The 25,130-nt window shown below is 42.8% G+C and overlaps 1 long non-coding RNA gene across 1 annotated transcript in view; it reads left to right on the top strand.

Annotated features, from left to right (window-relative positions):
* Positions 1-9,948: 9,948 nt before the first annotated feature.
* LOC148505678 (uncharacterized) overlaps positions 9,949-25,130 on the top strand; it is a 67,352-nt gene continuing 52,170 nt past the window's right edge. The window contains exon 1 of the long non-coding RNA XR_015869866.1: positions 9,949-10,190. This is a non-coding gene — a long non-coding RNA (uncharacterized LOC148505678). The remainder of the gene's footprint in view (positions 10,191-25,130) is intronic.

The following is a 25,130-nucleotide window of genomic DNA, read 5'->3' as shown; positions in this document are numbered from 1 at the left end:
ACGGTCAAGCCAGCTAGCCCTTTACTTATGACACAGGCGCACGCTTGGCACTACTTTGTTGATGCACGTGCGGCTAATGCGCACACAATTCACAAACACAGAAAAAATATTTATTTTTTTTGCACTTAGGGGGAGCACCCCTGATGGACAGAGCACCCCCTGGGCAACACTACAGCACCCCTTTAGGACTGGGACACTGCACAGGACTTTGGAGTGGACACAGCCCCTATGGACAACTGACTGCACAACACAGTCCTGCCAGCCCCTATGGACTTTGGAGGAGTGGACACAGCCCCTATGGACAACAGCAGCACAGCACAACACAGCCAGCCCCTGTGGACTTTGGAAGAGTGGACACAGCCCCTATGGACAACAGCAGCACAGCACAACACAGCCAGCCCCTATGGACTTTGGAGGAGTGGACACAGCGCCTATGGACAACAGCAGCACAGCGCAGCACAGCACAGCACAACACTACACTACACTACACAGCCCAGCCAGCCCTAACTCCCACCCTCCCTCTTCACTGTCCACAGCCGAGTGAGAAAATGGCGCTGACGCGGGTACCTTATATAGAATCCAAAACCCGCGAGACCCGGAAGGCGGGATGATGACGTTTTGCCTCGATTTCAGATCCGAGTCAGGCGGGAAAAGTCGTGCCGGACTCGGATCGACCTCGGATCGGGGGTGCTCGGGGGGGGGGTCGGATTTCAGAAATCCGAACCCGCTCACCCCTAATAGAAACAAAAAAAAATCCACTCCCTTAATGATGTCATGCAATATCGTTCGTCGTTCGCAAAAATCTGTCATGTACATGACAGATATCTGTCACTGCAGCCCCAGGAATTTTCAAGGGATAAATCTTTTGTCTTTCATCTTACAGAAAGATCTGCTAATGGATAGGCCCCTTAAGAACTACTCAGTATAAACCTGTACTACTGCTGTTGAACAGTCTTTGGGCCTGATTCTGAGATGTATGGTAATGCGATCTCAGCTTCGATTTCGTACGGAACGCAGCAGCAAAAATTTGCTAATGGTCCCAAAGATCTCCAGAGCATGAGGACGCACACTGCTGCCTTCTTATCTGTGTATGATGTCACTTACCTGCATAAATATCAGTAACATCAATGCACATAGAGCGCCCATCAAGCCCTTTGCGACAGGTCTGACCAGCCGCAGACTCAGCAGCATTCCTGACACACAGAGGGCTCTCATGCGGCATATGCAATCGCAGATGAAAAATTTATGCACGCCCATGAAACGGTGTTTAAATGGACAGACACGTCTGCGTTTTTCTGACCAACGCACTGTTACCACCCCCAAATGCTGACAACCTGTCAATCACTTTGCAGTGCGACTAATTCGCAGACATTGCTCGATCTGCATAAATATCAGCGTTACGTAAATCTCTGAATCAGGAAGGACCTGTGTCAGGAAATTTGCTGTCAGATACATCTGTAACACTCTACTAAACAAATCTTTTCTTTTACCCGCAAAAGAGTGGGGAGACATTTTAGTACTGCAGGGAAGGGTCTGCTGGCGATGTCAGGACATCCAGACACTAATTACAATTATCCTATAGCTCCCTTTGTTATCAGCAGATGGAGAGTAATGACAGTGTTTAGGAGCCTGGACAGATTACAGCATTTAGCTTGTCTGCCTGAACAAGTCTCTATCAGCACAAAACTTAGTGCATTGTCCCCTTGTCACCACAACTAAGCTGGAAAGACACAGCCCTGATGACCGCATGAAAGCACTCATCTTGCTGCATGATAATGTATTGTTAAATCATATATATTGTTATAATAATAAGCATTGATGTTTACTTTCATCAGTTATTAGTTATGAACAGTGTTTTAGAATTTAACTCAATGTAATTAAAGTACCTAGAAATTCATACTATAGTATATATACAAACAAATCATACATACACCTAGCCTTGTGTCAGTGGCAAAGTAAAAGTTACAATTTTGTAAGTGATCATTTCAATTACAGGTGTCAGAATAATTGCATTATTATTCTTATTGTCCATTGGCTCCTAAAGGGGCCTATTCATCATTATATAATTATCACTAGTGATAATTATGTTTTAAACTCGCTGCAAGTTTTAAAAATGTTTTGGAAGCATTCATCATGCCTCCCTAGCAAAAGTATCACTTGCAAAAAGCTGCTTTTTTTGCGTTTGCGGAGTCAGCTTTTCGGAAGAGTTATACTTTTCCCCATGTACTTGAGGTATCCATAAGAATCTCATCTGCTACATGAATCCCACTCTCTATATCCATGCTCAGGGCCGTAGCTAGGGAAGTGCGGCCGGTGCCATCGCACAGGGCGCCAGAGGTCAGGGTGCGCTGTTTGGGCCTGTCAAATTTTCTGTTTATTATCATTCTTGCTTGTAGCCTCCTTTTATTTCATCCTCAGCATCTCCTGGCCTCTCCTATCTCTTCCCTGGCCTTTCCCCATGAAGCCATGGCCCTTTTTTGGGTGCATTATGTCCCTTTGGAAAATGAGGGGCAAGCCAATGCTCTTTCTGGCACAGGGCACCAAAAAGTCTAGTTATGGCTCTGCCCCTTCTGTGTCTTACCTCCTCCCCCCACGTCCTCCCATGTCTGGCCAGAACCGCCCCCCCCCCCACCACCCCCGTGCGGCTACCATGGGTGTCCGAACAGTCCCCTCGCAGGAGCCCAATCAGGCCCCTCCCCTTCCCCCATGAGTGTCCGATACCCCCCTTCCCCCCCATTACCACCTCCTCCCCCTCTTAGCTCTGGGACTCTGCATTGCAGACACAACAGGGAGGGATGGATTGATCAACTTTGCTCTCGACCGGAAGTCCCAACCAAAGTGCTGATACGCACATACAGACCTATACAATCATACTTGTGACTTTCGATCCCTGACTGTCAAAATATCAAAATAAACTGATTGTACAACTGTACACACTCTCCTGATTCCAGGCTACACGCACAGCAGATATACAAAGAATTACCATAATGAGCAGAAAATGCGCGTGATACAGAATAAAAACAAACCTCCAAGAAGAGGATAGGGGAACTGAAGTAGTTTCAGCGCCATATTGTACACGAGTGTTGAGGGCTGAATATGTTCATTTACTTTGCTCCCATGAGTTTGAGAAGAAGGAAGACTTGTGCTTGTATTGCTGCTTCTATGGTGACAACAATACAAGCTATCATGAAGAAAAAGAACAAGAAGAATTAGGGGTCTATTTACTAAGCAGTGTTAAGAGAAGTGAAAAGTGAAGAGTGAAAAGTGATAAGGTGCCAGCCAATCAGCTCCCAACTGTCATTTTTCAAACACAGCCTGTGAGATGGCAGTTAGGAGCTGATTGGCTGGCACCTTATCACTTTTCACTCTTCACTTTTCACTTCGCCTAACACTGCTTAGTAAATTGACCCCTTAGAGTTGCTGGAACAAGGATTTGCTGCAGAGGTGAAATACTTTCTCCAATATGCCTTTGGTTCTGAAGATACATGAGCACAACCCTGATGACTTCAGGACTTTCTTGCGTATGGTTGACCCATTCTTCCAGGAGCTTCTCTGGCTGGTCACCCAGCTCATAGATAGGGAGGACACCTATATATAGAGGCCCATTTCTGTTGAGCAAGAGTCAGAAAGAGACGAGATGACGAAATTTGAAGGTATTGATAAAAAAGAAGAGTGAGGGAATAGATGATGCCAGCTGCATTCCAGGTAGACGCCATGCGGGTCGATTCGCCAGGAGAAAAGGAGGAATGGTACCACAGGGTAACATCGATTGAACAGAAGGGACATTATGGCCGAATATATCTATATGATACATAATGACTATATATATATGATACATAATGACTATTTTAATATGATACATATATGATACATAATGACTATATTAATACATAACTCTAGTTTCATATAAATTGGAACTCCAATCAAAGTTCTCTATAATACCAATGAGCCTTTTCAAACCAAATTATATTATATATTATTATGTTATACATATTTATTTGAGGGACTTATAGAAAGAAGGCATAAGGAAAAAATGTCATAATCCCTCCTTTTTTACATTTATACTGTTTTGCACATTTTTTATTATATACACTTCGTTTTTAAACACTGTTCATATAGGGATCATAACTGGTTTTAGAATATATAATCAATGCTGAAATAACTAAATAATTACTCTTATGGGATTGCAATGCTTGAATGATTTATTACTGCGTGCCATTAAAACACAGTTTCTTTCCTGATTTGGGCAATGACGATTAACAAGATACAGCTGCCTATTAGAGTAATTATTCCATTGATATAGGACAATTAAGCTCCTGATAAATGAAGCCGACTTTCTTAGGAGAGGATTACAGCCCTGATGAAGCCTGCAGGATGGCGGAAACGCGTTGGAATAGTAACTGCCAGGAGTGAAGCTAAAAGTCCGCATCCTGGAAATGAGGTAGTAACTGTCGGCCAGAGTACAGATGGGATGGTACATGGCATATGAGGATAGCACCGAGTCGTACACTCTATGTACGAGAGACCCGTCTAACCTGTAGAGGAGGCGTGACACCTACATGCCTGGACGACCGAGAGGTGGGGAAAAGGATCTGATTACACGCAGCCCAGCTTATCAGTTAGCTAAGATTAGATAACACAGCGTTGTTGTTTTTCAAAACGTTAACACTCCGTATGGAGACCGGAACATCTCTATTTGACATTTAATCATCAGTTCTAAGGAATTTATGATACAAACCAGTCTGCATGTGCTGTCCCTAAGACTTTGATTAAGTGCACTGAGGGGGTCATTCAGACGGGTTGATGTTGGGCGAGCCCCGTCGTGCGCATGCGAGAGACCCGGCGAGTGACGAGGAATACGTCGCTCGGGGTCTCGCACCAAAGGGGGCGTGCTGTCGATGGTGAGTGACAGCACGCCCCCTTTGGTGGGTGTGCCGGGGGCGTGGCTGACAGATGGAGGCGTTTCCATGGGAATGCCTACCATCTGAGTCCGGCCCCACTGACATCAGTAATGATGACAGTGGGAGTGATTTTGGCTCTGATAGAGCCAAAATCACTCCTGGGCTTGCGGCAGCGAGACCCTACCACAGGGTCTCGTTGCAAGCCCGATGGTCGCGTTGGTCAAAGACCATTGCGACCATCATCATGGCCGCTCGCTATAGCTGTGGGTGGTCCATTTTTAGGTAGGAGAGCCCTGATTCAAAGCATGCGCTCTGGTCAGAGCGTCCGGCTCTGAATCAGGCCCTGAGTTCAATATTGTGACACTTGAAAGATTCTTTCTTAAAGATACAGCATTGCATATTCAGATTATGTGAATTTTTATCTTTGGATCTTTGGATATTTTAGAATAAATAATTTTTTTACATCTGCTTGATACCTTTTATGATCCACACATAGGATATTGACATTGACACACTATTTGCGCAGGACCATTCTTTATATTTCATTTTGCATCTGTAAAGCAGGGAAACTTTATTAGAGTCCAACTAAGGCAGCATTTAAGTGTGTCGCATAAACAACATAAAACACCTATAGGAACCTATTTGCGCAGGTGATAATATATTTTGTATGAGTAATATGTTTTTATCTGACCTGCAAGGTTGTTTTGTAATGTAAGGGTATGTTAGTTAGGTTTTTGAACTTTGTATTAGGTAATTGTTACACATCTCTTAGGTTATGGTATGAATAGGGTGGTCCCGCTCCTTGGAGACATCTGTGACGTGGGTTCTGTGGCGCTTGACGTGATGTCATTGGGTCTCTGCCAGGTGCTCATGATATGGTGATGGAAGCATGCATGACATTTTTTGTGTCTAAAAACCTGCAAGTTTGCATGTTCTCGGACTCTATTACATTGGCAGAGTTTAAAGTATGAAAGTTTACTGCTAAATTCTCACATTTTCTAAACTCTTACCCTATTACATTTGGCCCATATATGTGCTACCTGAATGTTTCCCACTACAGTTGATATCACCCACAATGTACAAGACACCACATCAGGCGGCATGACCAGCAGTGTCCATGGTGGCCATAGAGCAGTAGTCAATTGGAAGTTAAATATTCTGGGGGATGCAGCAACCTGAGAAATGCAGTCAAACCCCCAAAATGCAGTCAAACCCCCAAAATGCAAGTATACTGTATTTTAGGAGATGGGATGAGGGGAGCAGGCACCATTGGGCACATCCTCTGCCCAGTGCCTCTTTTCCCTGGAAGCAGCCCTGCTCCCGATGTCTCCTCTCCCTGCACCCGCAGCCTCTGCCCCTGTGTCTCCTCTCCCTGCGTCCACTGCCTCTGCCCACAGTGTCTCCTCTCCCTGCATACTCAGTCTCTGTACTCAATGTATCCACTACCTGAGCTCGCAGCCCCTGTCCCCGGGGTGTACTCTCCATTCCTGCAGTCTCTGTCTCCAGTGTCTGCTCTCTGTGCCCGCAGCCTCTGTTCCTTGTCTCCTCTCGTTCCCGCAGCCTCTGTCCCCTGTCTCCTCTCTGTTCCTGCAGCCTGTGTCCCCAGTGTCTCCTCTCCATTCCCGCAGCCTGTGTCCCCTGTGTCTCCTCTCCGTGCCCGCAGCCTCTGCCCCTGGTGTCTCCTCTACATGCCTGCAGCCTCTGTTCCCTGTGTTTCCTCTACCTGTGCCCGCAGCCTCTGTCCCTGGTGTCTCCAATATGTGCCTGCTGCCTCTGTCCTCTGTGTCTTCTCTCTGTGCCTGCAGGCTCTGTCCCTGGTGTCTCCTATACGTGCACGCTGTCTCTGTCCCCTGTGTCTCCTCTCCCTGTGCCCGCAGCCTCTGTCCCCGGTATCTCCTGACCCTCTGCTCTGTTCCAGCAGCCTCTGTCCCCGATGTACTCTCTATCTACACATATACAGGCAAACAGCTGATATTCAAGTTTGTAATAGAAATCAGTAAAGCATATTTAGGAAAACATTTTAAGTATTAGGCAAATTATGGCAATTAAAATAGATTTTCTTAATTTTAAGTTTTTCTCTTTTTTAATCCTCCTATCCAAAAATACCTTATTTTACAAACATTTGTTTAACCAGATCAAGACTTGTAATGCTGTTCAACTATGACAACTTCCATTGATTGGTCTATACAGTTCTGGCTGCAAGATTTTATACTAAAAACATTTTATGAAACCATTGGGTATTATTTATTAAGCATATTATGCAGCACTTTATATAGTAGAGAATATTTCAGTCATTCCTATTAGTTTCTGCCCCAGTGGAGCTTACAATCTATATTCCCTATAATAACACATACACAATAGGTTCAACATTTTTTAACCTACCAGTATGTTTTTTTGTGTGTGGGAATAAACAGGATTACCTGGAGAAAGCCCACGTAAACACAGGGAAGAACATACAAACTCTATACACAGAGTACCCTGGGCATAAACTTAACTCATGACATCATGCTAAACACTACGTCAACCATGTTAGTAATATATAAAAATATATAGTAATTCCAGCCTGGATTTAATATAGTTGGCCTCCAAAGATATCTTAAATCCATCAAATCAGCAAGACTTTTAATGTTTTGCAGCTGTAAATGTAATGGAGCAAGAGGGCTAGCTGCTAGAAGTACACAGAGCTCCATATTGTACACATCCATACAGACAATAGTGTGTGCCTGTGTGTGTGGGGGGCGGGGGAGAGGTTATAATTTTGGCACGGTGATTACTGTAGGTAGCAAAAGTGACATGATTATTTAATTGCCATAATTATTTCCAGTGCCAATAAATCCTAAGTAACTAGTTACATTCTGCTTGCCCTGCTGCTTCATTTTTGCCACCTCAAATTCTGCAGCTGACTCTATCAATAGCATCTTCTCTGTCTCCACTTCCATTCGATCACCAGCTTGTCAGCTCACAGGTCAATGGCAACGAGGCAGTCATGACCTCACCCAGGAGGACTGATGTCTCAGGAGATCTCATGGCCAGTGGCCTAAGAGACACGGTGAAGCAGCTGGAGCGAAAGAGAGGTCCGCCAGGGCCAGAGAGTGGGCTGCACCACTGCAGAGGAGAGCGGAGCCGGCCACATCCCCACCCACAGGGGCTTTGGGCTCCTACAGAATGATACAACAGTAATGGGAGGTTCCGGAACACCATACCTGATGAAGACCATTGGGAACGGCTTTCCAAAGCAATCCCCTTGAAAAATATATATTGTGACAGGAACACTGGAGTAGTATTTGAGGACAGGTATATTTGTCCTAGGTTTCTGACCTACATGTTTTAAAATCCCAAAGAGAGATTTTGAACTTTGGTGAGGGTGGGCTTTATCAATTAGGCTCAGTTCAGTTCTTGGGGCATTTAGCCTTAGAGAAGGCTAAATAGTGATTTCACCTGCATGAGGGTGTTAAAAGGCTTTCACCCTGATCATTACGGCTCTCACTGCCTGGGGAAATGGACTGTAGAGTCTGTGGGCATGATTCAGATTTGGGAATAGAGAGAGAGATAGCACTTAACTGTGTACCTGGACAAACCATGTTGCAATGCAAGGGGTGTAAATACATAAATTTTTTTGCATGTAGGGTAAATACTGGCTGCTTTTACATGTAGCCCACAAATACTGCACAGCTTTATTATTACTGTACAATTTAGATGTCAGTTTGGACACCTCTCTCCCAATCTAACTCTCTCTGCACATTGTAAATCTGCCCTACCTGCAGTGCAGCATGGTTTCACCAAGATGATCAGTTGAGAGAGATATCTCTCTATTCCCAACTCTGAATCAGGCCCTATGTGAGAGAAAACCTGCTACTGGGTACAAGTGAGCCCGATTGATTTGGGTTTAGTCAGGGGCTTATGTTTTGCCGGATAGGCAAAGTATTTTATTTTGATATTTTACTTAATTTTTCTGCTTAATAAAACTTTCTGATATTAGTTGCAATATAAACCTTGGACTTGTGTAATCTCTCGGCTGCTGTGCACTACCATCTACCCCAGGAGATGGTACCTGTTCTCCTAACACTGTTACTATATATATATATATATTTTTTTTTACATATTGTACTGGCATTCTCTCCCACCCCCTTTTTTACTCTACATGTTTAAATGTGTTTAACAGCTCCATACAATATTGTAGTTAGAGGCAATCAGGAAGAAAAAGACTGGACACTGTGGCTTAAAATGACCAGTGTTTCAATGTGCTAATAAAAACATCAGCACATTGAAAAATGTGTCACTTTGAGCCACAACGTCCTGTCTTTTGCAGTGTGTGTGTGTGTGAGCTAATCTTTAGATTTAGCAAGTGAATGTAAAGAAGCATTGCAACATTGTAATCACCTTAGCAAAACATAGCAGAGAACTTTTGAAAAATAAATATAAATGTGATAACCACAATTTCTACTTTGTAGAAACATTCTATATCATTTTTATAAGTGAATGGTGAAAATATTGATCAAACTCTACAAATACACCTTGAATTAGTATAAAAACAGTCACTATTAATTATACAATTACATAAATTCATTGAATAATATCACTGGTAATATTTTTGTCAGAAGACACCTCAGGTGGTATCATACAGAATATGTATTTTCTACGCTGATTTCAAAAATGGTCTCAGAACCTTTCTATCACCCATAGTGTTAACGTTACGCCCTCTTTAAGAATATACATTACTCATTTGTACAGCATTTAGGATGTTTTATTTTTCTTCAGTAAAATTCCATTGTTTTCTTTAGTAATACTGTTCTGGGAAGATTAGTATAAATTAAGAAGGGTACATAATAATAAACAGTTGAGTCACATTCTGCTGGATGATGCACTTTGGACATGATGAGTAATCAGTACCACTAGCTCATGCTGCTGATATGACAGAAATATATGAGAGCATTAATCAACTGCTAGATAAAATCAAGTATGAAGAATACAAATGGAATGTCTGTGGTGGTTAAAAGTCATTGCACTTGGTCAGTTGAATCAGGTTGAAAAAGCTGCATGGGAGTCTTTCAAGAGTATTTGTCAGAACTTCTTAGGGTAGTATAAGGCAGACAACTCCTTCAAGACCTTCGGATATAAAATGTCTTTGAAAATCCATTTCTTGGACTCATACCTGGATTTCTTCCGAGCAAATCTTGGAGCAGTCAGCGATAAATGGCGAACGGATCCACCAGGATATTTCCGTAATGGAAAAGCGATATCAAGTAGAGTCCAAGTATGTTTGCTGACTATTACTGGCACTATAAAAAGGTATGGTCCTGAGGCAAAATACAGTAGAAAATCCTATACTTCCAAGTTTTAAGTGAGTCAATTGTTTACTATGTATGTATTGTTTATAAACATAATTTTGTAAACTTTAATTGTTAGGGGAAGGAGGGGATAGTTGTTACAGAGGCAAGTTGTTACAATGAATCTAAAACCACACCCACGTCCTGCTGCGGCTCATGTGACTGGGAACAAGTTTGAACATCTTTCCATCTGCGAAATTATGCTAACGCAGACGTGTTTAAGTAATAGGTACCTAAACAAACTAATTTTTCTTGTTCCAAAGTATTAGCAGTCGTATCTTGCCTGGACTGTTAAAGGTAAGGGTTTATCATTAATTTTGTTAGAATCACAGACCATTAGTGTATTTATTATCATCGTGATTTGAAGCACGGAAATCGAACTATGGCCATCTTTGTTATCTGACGTCACTTGGGGCAAGTTGTTACACAAAATTGGAGGCAATTTGTTACTTGTAACAACGTGCCCCATACTCAGTAGCGGATTTCCCACTAGACACACGAGGCATGTGCCTAGGGGCGCCACTTGCTGTGGGGTGGCACAGCAGACTGCCCCCTCCCCCCCATTCAGCCAGCTGCATTTGAGCAGTAGGGATTTTTTTACCCGGAGAGGGAGAGTGACGTCTTTGGGAGCAGGAGGCGGAGCTACATGGACAGAGCAAACCTAGCCAGGAGTGGGTCTAGTGTATTGCATGTAAAGAGTGGGCTCATATTGCTTGCATAAGAGGTGATGCAGTAGCATATACTTGCACTAATTGCAAATCAGAAATCTGCAGTGAAGACGATAAGGGATGTCTGACATTGTCATCAGTCTATATACCTTATATATGCCAAATGTGATTTTGTGATAAACAAACAATGTTTTCTAATGAATTAATATTTTGTATAGATTATTTATCAGTAACCACTTGCCCCCGTCAGATTGTTACAATTATTTTGTTCTGAAAAGCATGTAATTATTTGATGCAACTTGCACCCAATATAAATAGAAGAAAGGATATTGTTTTGTTTGTAAATTTTTCTGTTTGGCTGTGATTAAATATTTTTGAGATATTTGAATTGATGTATTTTTGTAACAATTAGCTCCGCCTTACCCGACTCAAAATTCTTACGTGATTAGAGACATTCTAAAATTATGTTGGAATATAGCACAGAAAATGCTACTAGATTCTCCTATATTCACTCTTGTATCAAAAAGTAATGGTGCATACACACGGTCAGATATGTCAGATGAACGATTTCAGCTTGTATTAAAATGAATGAAATCGACCAAATCTGACTACAAACACATCAGATGTCAGATATCGTTATCTGACAAACGGGAAAGCGCATCGTTCATCGTTCATTGTTGCCCACATGTCAGATTTTTCTTTCAGATATGAACGACTGAATGATTTTTAAAATCGTTATCGTTCAGATCTGAAGACAATTCTGACCTTGTGTATGCACCATTAAAAACATCTTGTTAACCAGTGTAATTAGTACTGTTTTTGGATCTTTTAAAATAAACCTGTGCTCCACACAGGATGGAAAACCTGTTAAGGTTCCCTTAGAATCCTTAAGGTGCCCACACACATAGCGACATTTTAAACGATTTGGCCGATTTCGACGAATCGTGACGACGAATCGGGTAAAAAAAGTACAAATCGTGAGTTTATACTCACGAGCACGATGCCGATGCGCGTCCCCGCTCGTGGTATATCGCATCTTCTGATCTGCCGTGCTGTAGGGCAGATTAGCCAACCATGAACCCGATGGACGCCGATCGTGAGGGTTTTTTTCCTCACGATGAATCGTACGATTCATCACACAATGCGGAATTTGACTGACAGAAGCCTGGACACGCCCCATCGCCATCTTGTGCAGCATCGTGTATGGAGCAAGACAGTCGCACATTGAGGAGCCTGCACACTGAAGTCTTGTTTTGGACAATTTTTGGTGAGTATTGGTACAGTTTAAATACAACCACACTGACCACCAATATGTGCTCCCCACTGCCCACCAATGTGTGCCCCCAGGCAATAAATGCATGACCCAGCCACCGCCCGCCGTATTGAGGCGGGCGGTGACTGGGTCATGCATTAAGCTCCCCCACTGCCCACCAATGTGTGTAATACCTCAAATAAATAAATAAACACGTTTTTTACAAAAAAACACCATACATTACATTTAAAAACACACAATATTTCAAGCTGGGGGTCTTCTACCTTTCGGTCTCCAGCTGTTGTGGAACTACAGATTCCAGGATGACCTGCCACCCACCTTTGAAACTGTTTTTAGGGCATCCTGGGATCTGTAGTTCTACCACAACGACTGGCCCAAAGGTGGAAAACCCATACTGTCAAAGAAAAACATTATATTACCAAGCAATAAACACATAACATTCCTGTAAAAGAAAACATGATTAGAATACCTTAACAAACCTTTAAAAACCTGTAAAAAAGAAAATATTAAAACATTAAAAATGTGAACTATAACAACATTACATTTTACAAAACTATTTACACAAATATTTAAATGTCCTTTTTTTTCTTATTCATAGATAATGTCCATGGATTCAGAACGTGAATTAGTTACAGGATTCATTGAAATCCTGCACTCGAAAGACTGTCTGTGGAAGATCAGTTCTCGGAAGTACCACAATAAGTCGCAGAAGTTGGCCGCACTCGAGGAACTGTTGGTGTATACAAAAAAATACATATCTGATGCAGACCTGAAAATTGTACGGCAAAAGATACAAAATCTCAGGACAGTATACATCAAAGAAAAAAAGAAAGTGGATGACTCCAAAAAATCAGGAGCGGCTACAGATGAAATATATACTCCTGCGCTGTGGTACTACCAAATGATGTAATTCATCAGTGAACAAGAGCCTCAAAGGGAATCAATCATCTTGATGTCGGAGCGTGAGGGAGATGAGGAGGTTGCGGAAGGCTTGGTAAGTAGTGACACAGTTTAAACCAAAATCCTTAATGTTTTTGTTGTTAAATCCCAAATGTCCAATTTAGTCAGTAGTTCACAGACAGTCCTCCTGCCATGGTACAGCACCTGGTCCATTGAAATAGGTCATGTACTCCTCCCTCACTTCTTTGGCACGTGCGGTGGATGTTGTTGTAGTTGTTGGTGCAGACACAGATGTCAAATGTTCAATGTCCTCCAGGGGTCCTACATCTTCTGGTCTAGCTGGGACTGGTCCTCATTGAGTAGATTTTCTTCGCAGAAAGTTGTGCAGCACACAGCACGCCATCATGACCCAGTCTATCTTCTCCACATGTAGATTGATGGTGGTGTGGAAAATGCGGAAGCGGTTGCTCATTATTCCAAACGCATTTTCCACAATGCGCCGTGCCCGGGATAGACGGTAGTTGTATATCCTTTTCTCTCTGGTCAGGCCCCTGTGTGCAAATGGCTTCATCACATGTTCATGTAATGCAAAAGCCTCGTCTGCAACGAAAACGTAATTTAGGCCGTGCTTTGTCTGGTCCAGTGAGGGCAGGTTGAGGGTTTTGTTGGCGAGTCTCTGGTAGAAAGCCGTCTTTTTGAAGGACCCACCATCTGAAGCACGCCCATTCTTGCCGACATCCACAAACAGAAATTCGTAGTTTGCATTCACCACTGCCATGAGAACGATGCTGAAGAATCCTTTGTAGTTGTAGTAATATGATCCGGTGTTGGCAGGTGGGTTGATGCGGATGTGTTTCCCATCGATGGCTCCTCCGCAGTTAGGGAAATTCCAACGTTGTTCAAAATCTTCCGCGATGCTGGTCCACTCCTCCACGGTGTTAGGAAACTGTAAAAATAGGAAAAAAGATGTTAAAACATGACTATAATATTTTTTATATCTTTTTTCCCTATATAGACTCCCACCCAAGACCCTGATTTAACATCAACACCGGACCTCAGTCTGCTCGGTGGCGACAGTGATCCGGAGAATAGCACACAAGTGGAAAGTCAAGTTCCACCTGGACCCTCATCTTCGAAACAACCCCAAAAAAAGAAAAAAAAAGGCAGAAAGGAGAATTTTACAGAACGAGAGGACCATTTTTTACAAAACACAGAACGGCTGCTGCAGAAACCCCCAGATGCAATTGATGATTTCACAGCTCATATGAACAGCACATTGAGAAATCTGGATGCATATATCCAACGAAATTTTTTACGGTTAAACTACGACCTCTTGAGTCGTTGTATGAGCAAAAATATCTCAAATTCGACATACATTGCAGATCCAATGCTATTTTCCCCTGCCCCAAATAGGTATGTCCGCCCCCCCCTGCCCAGTTAGATATTACTCCCCCACCAGGCACCAGCACCACCTTGTATAATGCTCTGCTGGATGCAGCAGATGAGTCTCCCCAATATACAGAGATGTAAATTTTTTCTATATTGTAATATCACCAAATTTTATGAATTCCAATCGGTGCTTGCTGCATGGGATAGGGTGGTGATGACGCCATTTGAACAAGGTCACTACGCACATGGCACAAGTACACATAGCTGGAAGCCGGGGCCACAATGTGTACTTGTGCCATGTGTGTATTGGCCTGTTCAAACTGGCGTCTGACCCACCCTATCACATACAGCCGGCTACCTATTGGGATTCATAAAATTTGGTGATATTTAATTTGGTTGTTTTTTTTACTTGCTTTTAATGTCACCAAATTTTATGAATTCCAATCGGTGCTTGCTGCATGGGATAGGGTGGTGATGACGCCATTTGAACAAGGTCGTACGCACATGGCACAAGTACACATAGCTGGAAGCCGGGGCCACAATGTGTACTTGTGCCATGTGTGTATTGGCCTGTTCAAACTGGCGTCTGACCCACCCTATTACATACAGCCAGCTACCTATTGGGATTCATAAAATTTGGTGATAATGTTCTTTTGTAAAGTTGTAATAAAAAAGTATTTTGCACACAGTTTAGTGCACACTTTCAGTTGCCTGCAGGTCAGTGCACATTGTACTAAAAGAAGGCAATTTCTTGCTTTATGTTGAGTAAAAAATTTCTTTGCACAAGAAACCAATGTGTGGTGTTTTTTTTTAACTTACCTTGCAATACTGGTACTGTAGCACTTTTACGATGGCTTTGCAGGTCTCCGGAATGATGACGCCCAAGGACTGAGGTGAGATGAGTGTCCCAAACTTTAGGTCTTCCAGTGACCTTCCTGTAGCCAGGTATCTCAGGGTAGCCACCAGTCTGTCTTCAGCAGGGATTGCCCTCCGCCACCTTGTGTCCTGTCTCTTGATGTGGGGTTCACCAGATGCAGCAATTCTTGGAAGCTGGCGTCATCCATGCGCAGGTAGTTCCGATAGTCCTCCTGGTTGTTCTCCTTGATCTCTATCAGCAGGGACATGTGAGAGCGGGTATCCCTTTGTAGCAGCCACTCCTTGGTCCAGCATGCTCTCGTCCTTCTTCGCTGGGCCCTCTTCCTAATCTCCCGGACCCCGGCTTCAGCGACCAACACTTTATACTGATAGGGACGCATCAGTACAGAATTCAGAAACAGGATAGAATGCAGGTAGGTAGCACACACTTGCAGGTAGAATAAACTTTGTATAAGGCAAGCCAAATACAAAGAGCACAGTAGCAATGTACAGGATTCAGCAGGAATACACCTAGCCTCATCTAGTAGCAGAGCAGAATGTACAGAGTTTAGGGTGCCTGCTTTTTTTATACTCCCAAGCTAGCCCCTCCCATTGTTATGACTATTTAAATTTCCCTCCAATAGTCAAGAGCCTGTTTTATTTTTTTTTTCAACTCACGATTTGTTATGTCCAATCTCACGATGCGTACGATCCGATAGATCATGAGATCATAAGACAGATTGGGTGTCTTTTTTCCCAAATCGTGATCACGACGGCAAGGGAGCTCCCGTGAAAGTTCATGAGGAAATTGGCCATAAAATCGTATCGTGTGCACATCGTTATATGTGTGGGCACCTTTAGAGTGTGAGAGCCTGGATTACAGTTCACCGACTAATTGATTATAAAAAATTATATGATACTGTCAAGAACATATCTCAACATCAACATACAAAGATATCTATTCATCTACTATAAAAATATATATAATTTATTTATATTTGTGTTAACTATTATAAGACACTGTTGATTATATAATGCATGTTCTTATGATTAATATCGTTAACTCAATATTTTCACTTCAAAGTAGAATTCTACTGACAGCTCAGCTCCACCAAGAAAGAAAAGTGATTGCTTTTATTTTCAAAGGTGAATATGCTTTATTATACAATATATAGAACTATTATTCTTGAGAAAGCATTGACATTCGCCTCTACTAAATAAGAAATATAAAGGTTTTTATTCAGAAATTGCTCTGCCATATGAAGCGGTGAATAAAAAAATTAGGAGACACCGTCAGTTCAACCTATAAAAAAATATTTTATAATAAAGAAGCAATCCAATGTAACTGATGGCAAATTGCTGGTATCACAATGCAAAAGTTGGCACAATTCATTCAGATGATTTAGGGGTAAATTTACTAAAGGTTGGTTTGTGGTAGTTTTCTAAACCAAATGAAACAGACCATTGTCAACAGCTTGATTGTGTCTAAATACTGGCTATTTATCATCCGTTTCAGCTTCAATTGAAATCCGACATGCAGGTCAGTCAGTTTTTACTGCTCTACATGCCGTTGGTTTTAATCTATCAGTTCAAAACCAATGGCAAAATTGTACATTCCGAAGCACTGTACAGATCACTATGATCTGTGCAGGCTTCGTAGGTGTAAAAGATTTTTAAAAATGTGTGTGAACCCGACCCTAAATCTATAACCAACCAGGACCTCTTAGACTAGTCTTGTACTGGAAAAATAGTGGGAAAACCGGTGTGGGGTCCCCCTGATTTTTCAATACCCAGCATCGGGCTGACCAGCCGGGTGGCTTATACTATAGCAGGAAGACACACAGCTTGGGGTCCCCCTGCCATACCATAATACTGAAAATGGATTTATAATCTGAAAACTTTTTGAACCCTTGGACCTGAATATTGATACAGAACTCAATGCATTCCTATAATTCTTTTTTTAAATCTACATTCACCTTAATTTAACATTATACAAATAAGTGGTACCTCAATAGATAAAAAGTATTTATTACCAACAAATGCGTGGGAAAGCAGACTCCTGGGGGTAAATGTACTAAAAGTCAGTTTTGGTTCCATTTAAAATCGACCAAAATAGAGCCAACACCCCAAAAAATTCAACCACAGTGTTTTTATTCAAAATAGATAGTGTACTAACAGTCAATTTTGGTCTCCATTCTGATTTCGATGGTGCCTTGGTTTCTATTTGAAGTTCTAAATATGATATATTCACCCTCAATAGAAACCAAACTAGACCCAAAATAAACACAAAATTATACAAAAGCATTCCTATTGGCCAAAACATGTCACATGCACTGTATTACCCACAAACACCCTCATCTCAGTGCTAATTTGCATATCCACAATTTTTAAAAAGTAATAGCTATGCCTTTAAATGCCTGATTTATACAGCCAGAGTGCCCCCATGCTTCACTTCCATGTTTTTTCCATCATATTGAGTTTTCTGATAATTTTACATGATTTAAAATCAAATAGTGCTGTTTTTGATGATTCTATTGAAAATGATGATTTTGGGTGGAATTTTGGTCTATTTTTCCAAATCGACTGTTAGTAAATAAGCTTTTTCTACTTATGACTATGGGGATGTACCGATGGTCTATTTTAAGTTCTATTTGTGTGTGAAGTTGAACTTCTGGGGATTTTGAGTGGGTTTTGTTTTTATTAAATACCTGATTGTCAAAATCACTACCAACTCACCTCAAAATTACCACAACATAGAATGGAATTGAAAATCAACCCTTAGTAAACTGACCCCCTCTTGTTGTTTTATTCTATTTTTAAAGTAACGATAAATCTCTATGAGCTTACTGCTCTTTTCACAACTTCCGGTATCAATTTTCAGTTTCTAAAGGGAACAATACAATTTTTAATATAAAAGAAGGAACATACTGAGCAGCAAACATCCTTGAAAAAGTGGCATTGGGGCATGAAATGTAGTAATGTCTAAATCGACTTCACGGAGAGGACACAGACGTCATTGCCAGTGTCCAGCGTCATTCGCTACCATCCAAGTGGGCATAGAGGGTGAATATAACCTTGTGGTGAGCGTAGCGAGCCACCGAGCCCAAAGCATGGCGAACGCAGCGACCGCGAGGGGACAACATTCTTCTTTAGGTGGGGACAACTATATTCTTTAGGTGGCCTTAATGGGCATGGAACTCACCCTCACTCACGTCACTTCAAGGTCCCTAGCATGAAGGGGAAATAAGCTCCGCCCAAGGAATGTGCTGGAGGTAAAGCAGGAAGTAACTGCCGGGACGATCACAGCTGCGGTAAGAAGCAGCCTGCACAGACACTGGAACCAGACTGCACTTCAAAACTCTCTCACAAAAATGTCTTTAAAGACTATAAACATGTTTATGTATTTAAATGTGCCACTGCTTCAAGCACTCATTCACTTTTATTTCAGCCCCAAACTGATCGGCACATGAATACATTCCACTGGACAGGGGCGAAGCTAGGATTTTTGTCACCTAGGGCAAGGCCATAATTTGGTGCCCCCCCAAAAAAATACAACATAGATGACGAAAAGGGTGTGTGGTTTTGTGACACAGTAATGCCCCTTATAACACATTATGCCACACATTAATGACCCTTATAACACATTTTGCCACAGTAATGTCCCTTACAACACATTATGTAACACAGTAATGCCCCTTACAACACATTAAGCCACAGTAATGCCCATTACACATTAATCCACAGTAATGCCCCTTATTCATTAAGCCACTGTAATGCCCCTTATACATTTATGCCACAGTAATACCCCATATACATAATGCCACAGTAATGCCCCATATACATTATGCCACAGTAAGGCCCCTTTTACATTATGCCACAGTAAGACCCCCTTTACATTATTCCACAGTAAGGTCCCTTCCACATTATGCCACAGTAAGGGTCCTTACATATTATGCCACAGTAAGGCCTCTGTTACGTTAAGCCACAGTAAGGCCCCATCTCCCTTTTCTCACCTGCCAGGGCTGTGCGGTGTTTTAGCTTGGGGTGGTGCGGGATGGGACTACCACACGCTGGGGAACTGTCAGTACTGCCATCATTGTAATGTGGCCTCCGCTGATGGGCTGCCGGTCCACAAGCACTCATTGGCTTGCGACCGGCACCACAATACACTGATGGTGTCTCTGTGCCTCTCTAGGCCGGGATGCGGCTCCAAACCCACAAGAGCAGCAACAACTGAGATTTTACACCCCCAAACCTCGAACCCTTAGCACTGACACATATACAAATCATAGATTTACTAATAAACATTCTTATGAAATCGTATCTAAATCACTTCTCAAATCACAAAATCATTAAACACCAATCAATAGCATGTTTGGATGTGGTAAGTTTTTATATTCATCTAGCCTTAATTATGACACTTATAAAAGGAGACAGACGCAGCTGCATCACTGTCTATGATTTAAACATGGCAGAAACAGACTATTGAGCTTTGTCAAAAAAAAATTTTATTTTGAATTTTACCATCTGCCTGAAAGGACTCACGAGCAATAGGAATATTTGTAAAAACGTGTTAGAATTACAATCGTATTGGTCTTTTTTGTATGAAATCCAACAATTCACCTGAAATCGATTCAAAACGTTTTGGAGATGTCCAGTGAATCGGATTCATTGGCAAACTTATCCCTATGTCATTTTACAGGCTGTGTTTGAAAAATGGCAGTCAGGAGTTGATTGGTTGGTATTTTATCTCTTCCCACTTTAGATCTCTCCAAGCTATGATAAATCTAGGCCTAAATTGGCCTAATATAGATTCCATATCAGAGGGGTAATGAGATGCAGGCTCAGATAATACTTATACAGGAAAAATTGGATAGATTGCAGAAAGTCAATTCTGGTCCAGTCCCTGTTTCTCTTTGACTGGCTACATCAGTGAGACATCCTGTTGGTGTAACATTGCACTAATGTGCCCTGAGCTGGCCCCACTGCCCTGAGCCTTCATCACATATGACATCACAGGAGATTGGGCCTGGTCCAGGAAGCTGAGTGTTGAGACACGTATTTCAGTTCTCAAGTGACTGCCCAGGCTGCATGGAGCCATTTCAGACACCATGGAAGCTAATTGCAGTATCCACTGAGGCAGCAATGAGATTTATGCTTCTTTGTCGAAAAATACTGATGTTCATTGTTCATGCCCCTTATCTACAAGATTTGAGGAGCCATGGTCAGCAGATGGGCCCAAAGGATGTGTCAACTGCAGACAGATGGTTAGATGGAATAGAGCCGGAACCAATATAAGAAAGAAACTGTGAGCTGACTGGGTGATATGAGAGAGACACTGGGCACAGCACTGTGCTATTTGGAGGATTCTGGGGTGCCTCGTGATGAGTTGGCTCTCAACTTAGATATACAGTATTAGTGTATATGCTCATATGGTATTACAGTATGCAATTATATGACCCAAAGTGGGTGCTATTATCATGTAGCATTAGAAGCCTTGACGCGGTCAGGATGGCTTAAACATATCTTTGCAAATATATGCAACAAAGATCTCTGGATTTCTACTATCATGTAGTATCCTAATCTTATTGCTGGTCTTTTGCAGTGTGCTGTGGAACATTTTTTGCTTTTTTTCTAGTCTAGAATAAACCTCTTCTGTTCTTCCTTTCATGCACCCCTGCATGAAAGTCCATTAAGTTGATCTGAGTAACCACTATTTTATATTACTGGTGATTCAGGATTGTGAGGATTGTCAGGATGGTACAGAATATAGCATCATCATTGGTTCCAGCATCACATCAGCAAAAGCATCCCCGCAACAATGTCACTGACTAGACAGTGGTCCTCCTCTCTAGTCATCGGTCAACTAACTCGGCATCCATCACCCTGTCCCCAACACAAGACCAGCTACTTATGCTTCCTCCCAAGCATTAACTACTGTAGCTGAACATCCAAACTCATGTGACCCACCTGTGAAGCTATGTTTTGCGTGCAGGGATATGTGAGGAATTAACCCCATCTTTAGCATGAGTCTGCAAGCTTCCATAGAATGCAATAGTCTCATTCATAAGAGACTGGGACAAACTACCCTGTATATACTAATATATATATATATATATATATTAATAATGAGTGATGTGTTGGCTAAACCAAACTTACCCAATCTGAGTGAATCCAAGTGGAGGCTCAGGTGTTCCCACTTTGCTCGGATTCCAAATGGAGGCAAAACATCATCATCATCCCGGAGTCAGATTCTTGCGGCTTTTGGATTCTATATAAGTCCTTCCCTGGTGATTCGGTTGCCATTTCACACTGACTTCAGTCTTGGCTAACGTGTCAGGTGTGCTGTGTTCATCCGCTCCACCTCCAGTGGCAGCTACTGTGCTGTGTCCACTCCAGTCCCTGTGTCCAGTGGCTGCTGCGGTGTCCATCCACTCCCTGTGTCCAGTGGCTGCTGTGCTGCTGTGTCCATCCCCTCCACCTGCAGTGGCTGCTGCTGTACTATATCTACTCCTGTCCCTGTGTCCAGAGGCTGCTGCTGTGTCCATCAACTCACTGTGTCCAGTGGCTGCTGTGTCCAGTCTCTCCACCTCCAGTGGCTGCTGTTGTGCTGTGTCCAGTTCAGTCCCCTTAGTGTTAAAAACTGTTAATATTGGCCAAGCTAGATTTACAGTACAGGCAGATTGCAAATCATTGTTATTACTGTTATAGTGCAGGAATCATTATAGTAGTCTGTCACACTGTGGTGCTGCACTGTGACTTCGCAGTCCATACCCCACTGTGATGTATGCAGTGCGACTCTGCAGGTGTCATTTGCGCAAAAAGTAAAACAAACGAAGTTACTTTTTTTGTTTATTTAACCTGTGTGCGCTGTCCCCCAGTGCGTTTTGTTCACATACATATAATTGCTGTGACTGCAGTGTCAACTGAGCTGCGTATTTAAAAAAGTTGAAAAAAAATAGTTTCTTCTATTGTTGTTATTGTTGTGCGCTGTCCGCCAGTGTGTTTTGTCATGTACCTATAAGTGCTATGATTGCACAGAGTGTCAGCTGAGCTGTGCATTTAAAAAAGTGCATAAAAAATATGTATTTCTATTGTTGTTTGTACTACATCTGTGTGCTGTCCCCAGTGCATTTTGTTCACGTACATATAATTGCTGTGACTGCACAGTGTCAACTGAACTGCGCTTTTAAAAAAGTTGAATATAAATAAATAATTTCTTCTATTGTTTTTTGTACTATGTCTGTGTATTCTTTGATAACTCAATAATATGAATACTTGTTATTTGAGAGAAGAGCAGAAGCAGCAAGCAAATGATAGCGCTGCAGCTGCTGCCACCAGTCATCATGACGAACCCGATAATAGTCTTTTAACGTCATCTACTAAAGTGTCAGGGCATCTGAAATCCAAAAATCAATATGTTACAGTGGTAAAGAAAACAACTCCTCTAATAAACAAAAAGTTAATTGCAGAAAAATATAATATGCCATTCACCGCATATAGTGGCAAGGAAAGGCTCAGGCCTTGGCCTTAATTTATGAGTGGTGGTCTCCATTAGCACCAGTTTGTATTAGGGGTGTGCACCGCCCACTTTTCGTGTTTTGTGTTTTGGTTTTGGATCTGGATCTTTCTTCGTGTTTTGGATCTGGATTGGTTTTGCCAAAACCACCCTTCCGGGTTTTGTGTCTTGGATCTGTATTTTTTTGAAAAAAAGCATAAAAACCACTAAAATCACAGAATTTGTAGGTTTTTCTGCTCCTATGCTATTATTAACCTCAATAACCTTAATTTCCACTCATTTCCAGTCTATTCTGAACACCTCACACCTCACAATAGTGTTTTTATGTCCAAAAGGTTGCACCGAGGTAGCTGGATGACTATGCTAAGCGACACGAGTGGGCGGCACAAACACGAGACCCATCTAGGCGTGATACTGCAGTGGCAGACAGGATGGCAATTGGAAAAACTAGGCCCCAAACTGTACATAATGCAAAGAAAAAAAAGAGGTGCAAGATGGAATTGTCCTTGGGCCCTCCCACCCACCCTTATGTTGTATAAACAGGACATGCACACTTTAACAAACCAATCATTTCAGCGCCAGGGTCTGCCACACAACTGTGGCTGAAATGATTGGTTCGTTTGGGCCCCCACAAAACAAGCTGGCAATTAATCTGGCCCTGCACAAACTGGCTCTACGGAGGCAAGATGTCATCCTCATCCTCCTCATCCACCGATTCCTCACCCTCTTCAGTGTTGTGTACATCCTCATCCTCACAGAGTATTAACTCGTCCCCACTGGAATCCACCACCACAGGTCCCTCTGTACGTTCTGGAGGCTCTTCTCTCCCTGGAAGAGCTGATAATTAATATTGATGAACATCATCTTCTCCACATTCTGTGGAAGCAACCTCCTACGCCTTTCGCTGACAAGGTTCCCGGCTGCACTAAACACTCTTTCGGAGTACACACTGGAGGGGGGGCAACTCAGGTAAAATAGAGCCAGTTTGTACAGGGGCCTCCAAATTGCCTCTTTTTCCTGCCAGTACAGGTATGGACTGTCTGACATGCCTACTTGGATGCTGTCACCGATGTAATCCTCCACCATTCTGTCAATGGTGACAGTATCATATGCAGTGACAGTAGACATGTCAGAAATTGTTGCCAGGTCCTTCAGTCCGGACCAGATGTCCAAACTTGGTCCTGCCTGCCCTGCATCACCGCCAGCGGGTTGCTTAGGATAGCTAAGTTTTTTCCTGGAAGCCCCAGTTGCGGGAGAAAATGAAGAAGGAGCTGTTTACGTGTCACGTTCCGCTTCAGCTGACAGTGTGTTCACCAGCAGGTCTTTGCACCTCTGCAGGCTTGTGTCGGCGGAAAGAGAGACATCACATAGGCTTTAAACCTCGGATCGAGCACGGTGGCCGAAATGTAGTGGTCTGATTTCAACAAATTGACCACCCTGGAATCCTGGCAAAGCGAATGAAGGGCTTCATCCACAAGTCCCACATGCCGAGCAGAATCGCTCCGTCTTAGCTCCTCCTTCACTTTCTCCAGCTGCTTCTGCAAATGCCTGATGAGGGGAATGACCTGACTCAAGCTGGCAGTGTCTGAACTGACTTCACGTGTGGCAAGTTCGAAGGGCTGGAGAACCTTGCACAACACGGAAATCATTCTCCACTGCGCTTGAGTCAGGTGCATACCCCCTCCTTTGCCTATGTCATAGGTGGATGTATAGGCTTGTATGGCCTTTTGCTGCTCCTCCATCCTCTGAAGCATATAGAGGGTTGAGTTCCACTGCGTCACAACCTCTTGCTTCAGGTGATGGCGGGGCAGGTTCAAGAGTGTTTGCTGGCGCTCCAGTCTTCGGCATGCAGTCGCTGAATGGCGAAAGTGGGCAGAAATTTTTCGGGCCACCCAAAGCATCTCCTGCACGCCCCTGTCGCTTTTCAGAAAATTCTGCACCAATAAAGTTTATTGTGTGAGCAAAACATGGGACGTGCTGGAATTTGCCCAGATGTAATGCCCGCACAATATTGGTGGCGTTGTCAGATATCACAAATCCCCAGGAGAGTCTAAGTGGGGTAAGCCACTGGCGATGATTTCCCTCAGTTTCTCTAAGAGGTTGTCGGCGGTGTGCCTCTTACTGAAACCGGTGATACACAGCGTAGCCTGCCTTGGAACGAGCTGGCGTTTCTGAGATGCTGCTACTGGTGATGCTGCTGCTGTTGCTGCGTAAGGTTATACATCTACCCAGTGGGCTGTCACAATCATATAGTCCTTAGTCTGCCCTGTTCCACTTGTCAACATGTCCGTGGTTAAG

This window comes from Taudactylus pleione, unplaced genomic scaffold, assembly GCF_031769625.1.
Source record: "Taudactylus pleione unplaced genomic scaffold, aTauple2 ptg000444l, whole genome shotgun sequence".
Lineage (NCBI taxonomy): Eukaryota > Metazoa > Chordata > Amphibia > Anura > Myobatrachidae > Taudactylus > Taudactylus pleione.
Note: the sequence above shows the minus strand (reverse complement) of the source record. Positions and strands in the feature narration are given on the sequence as shown.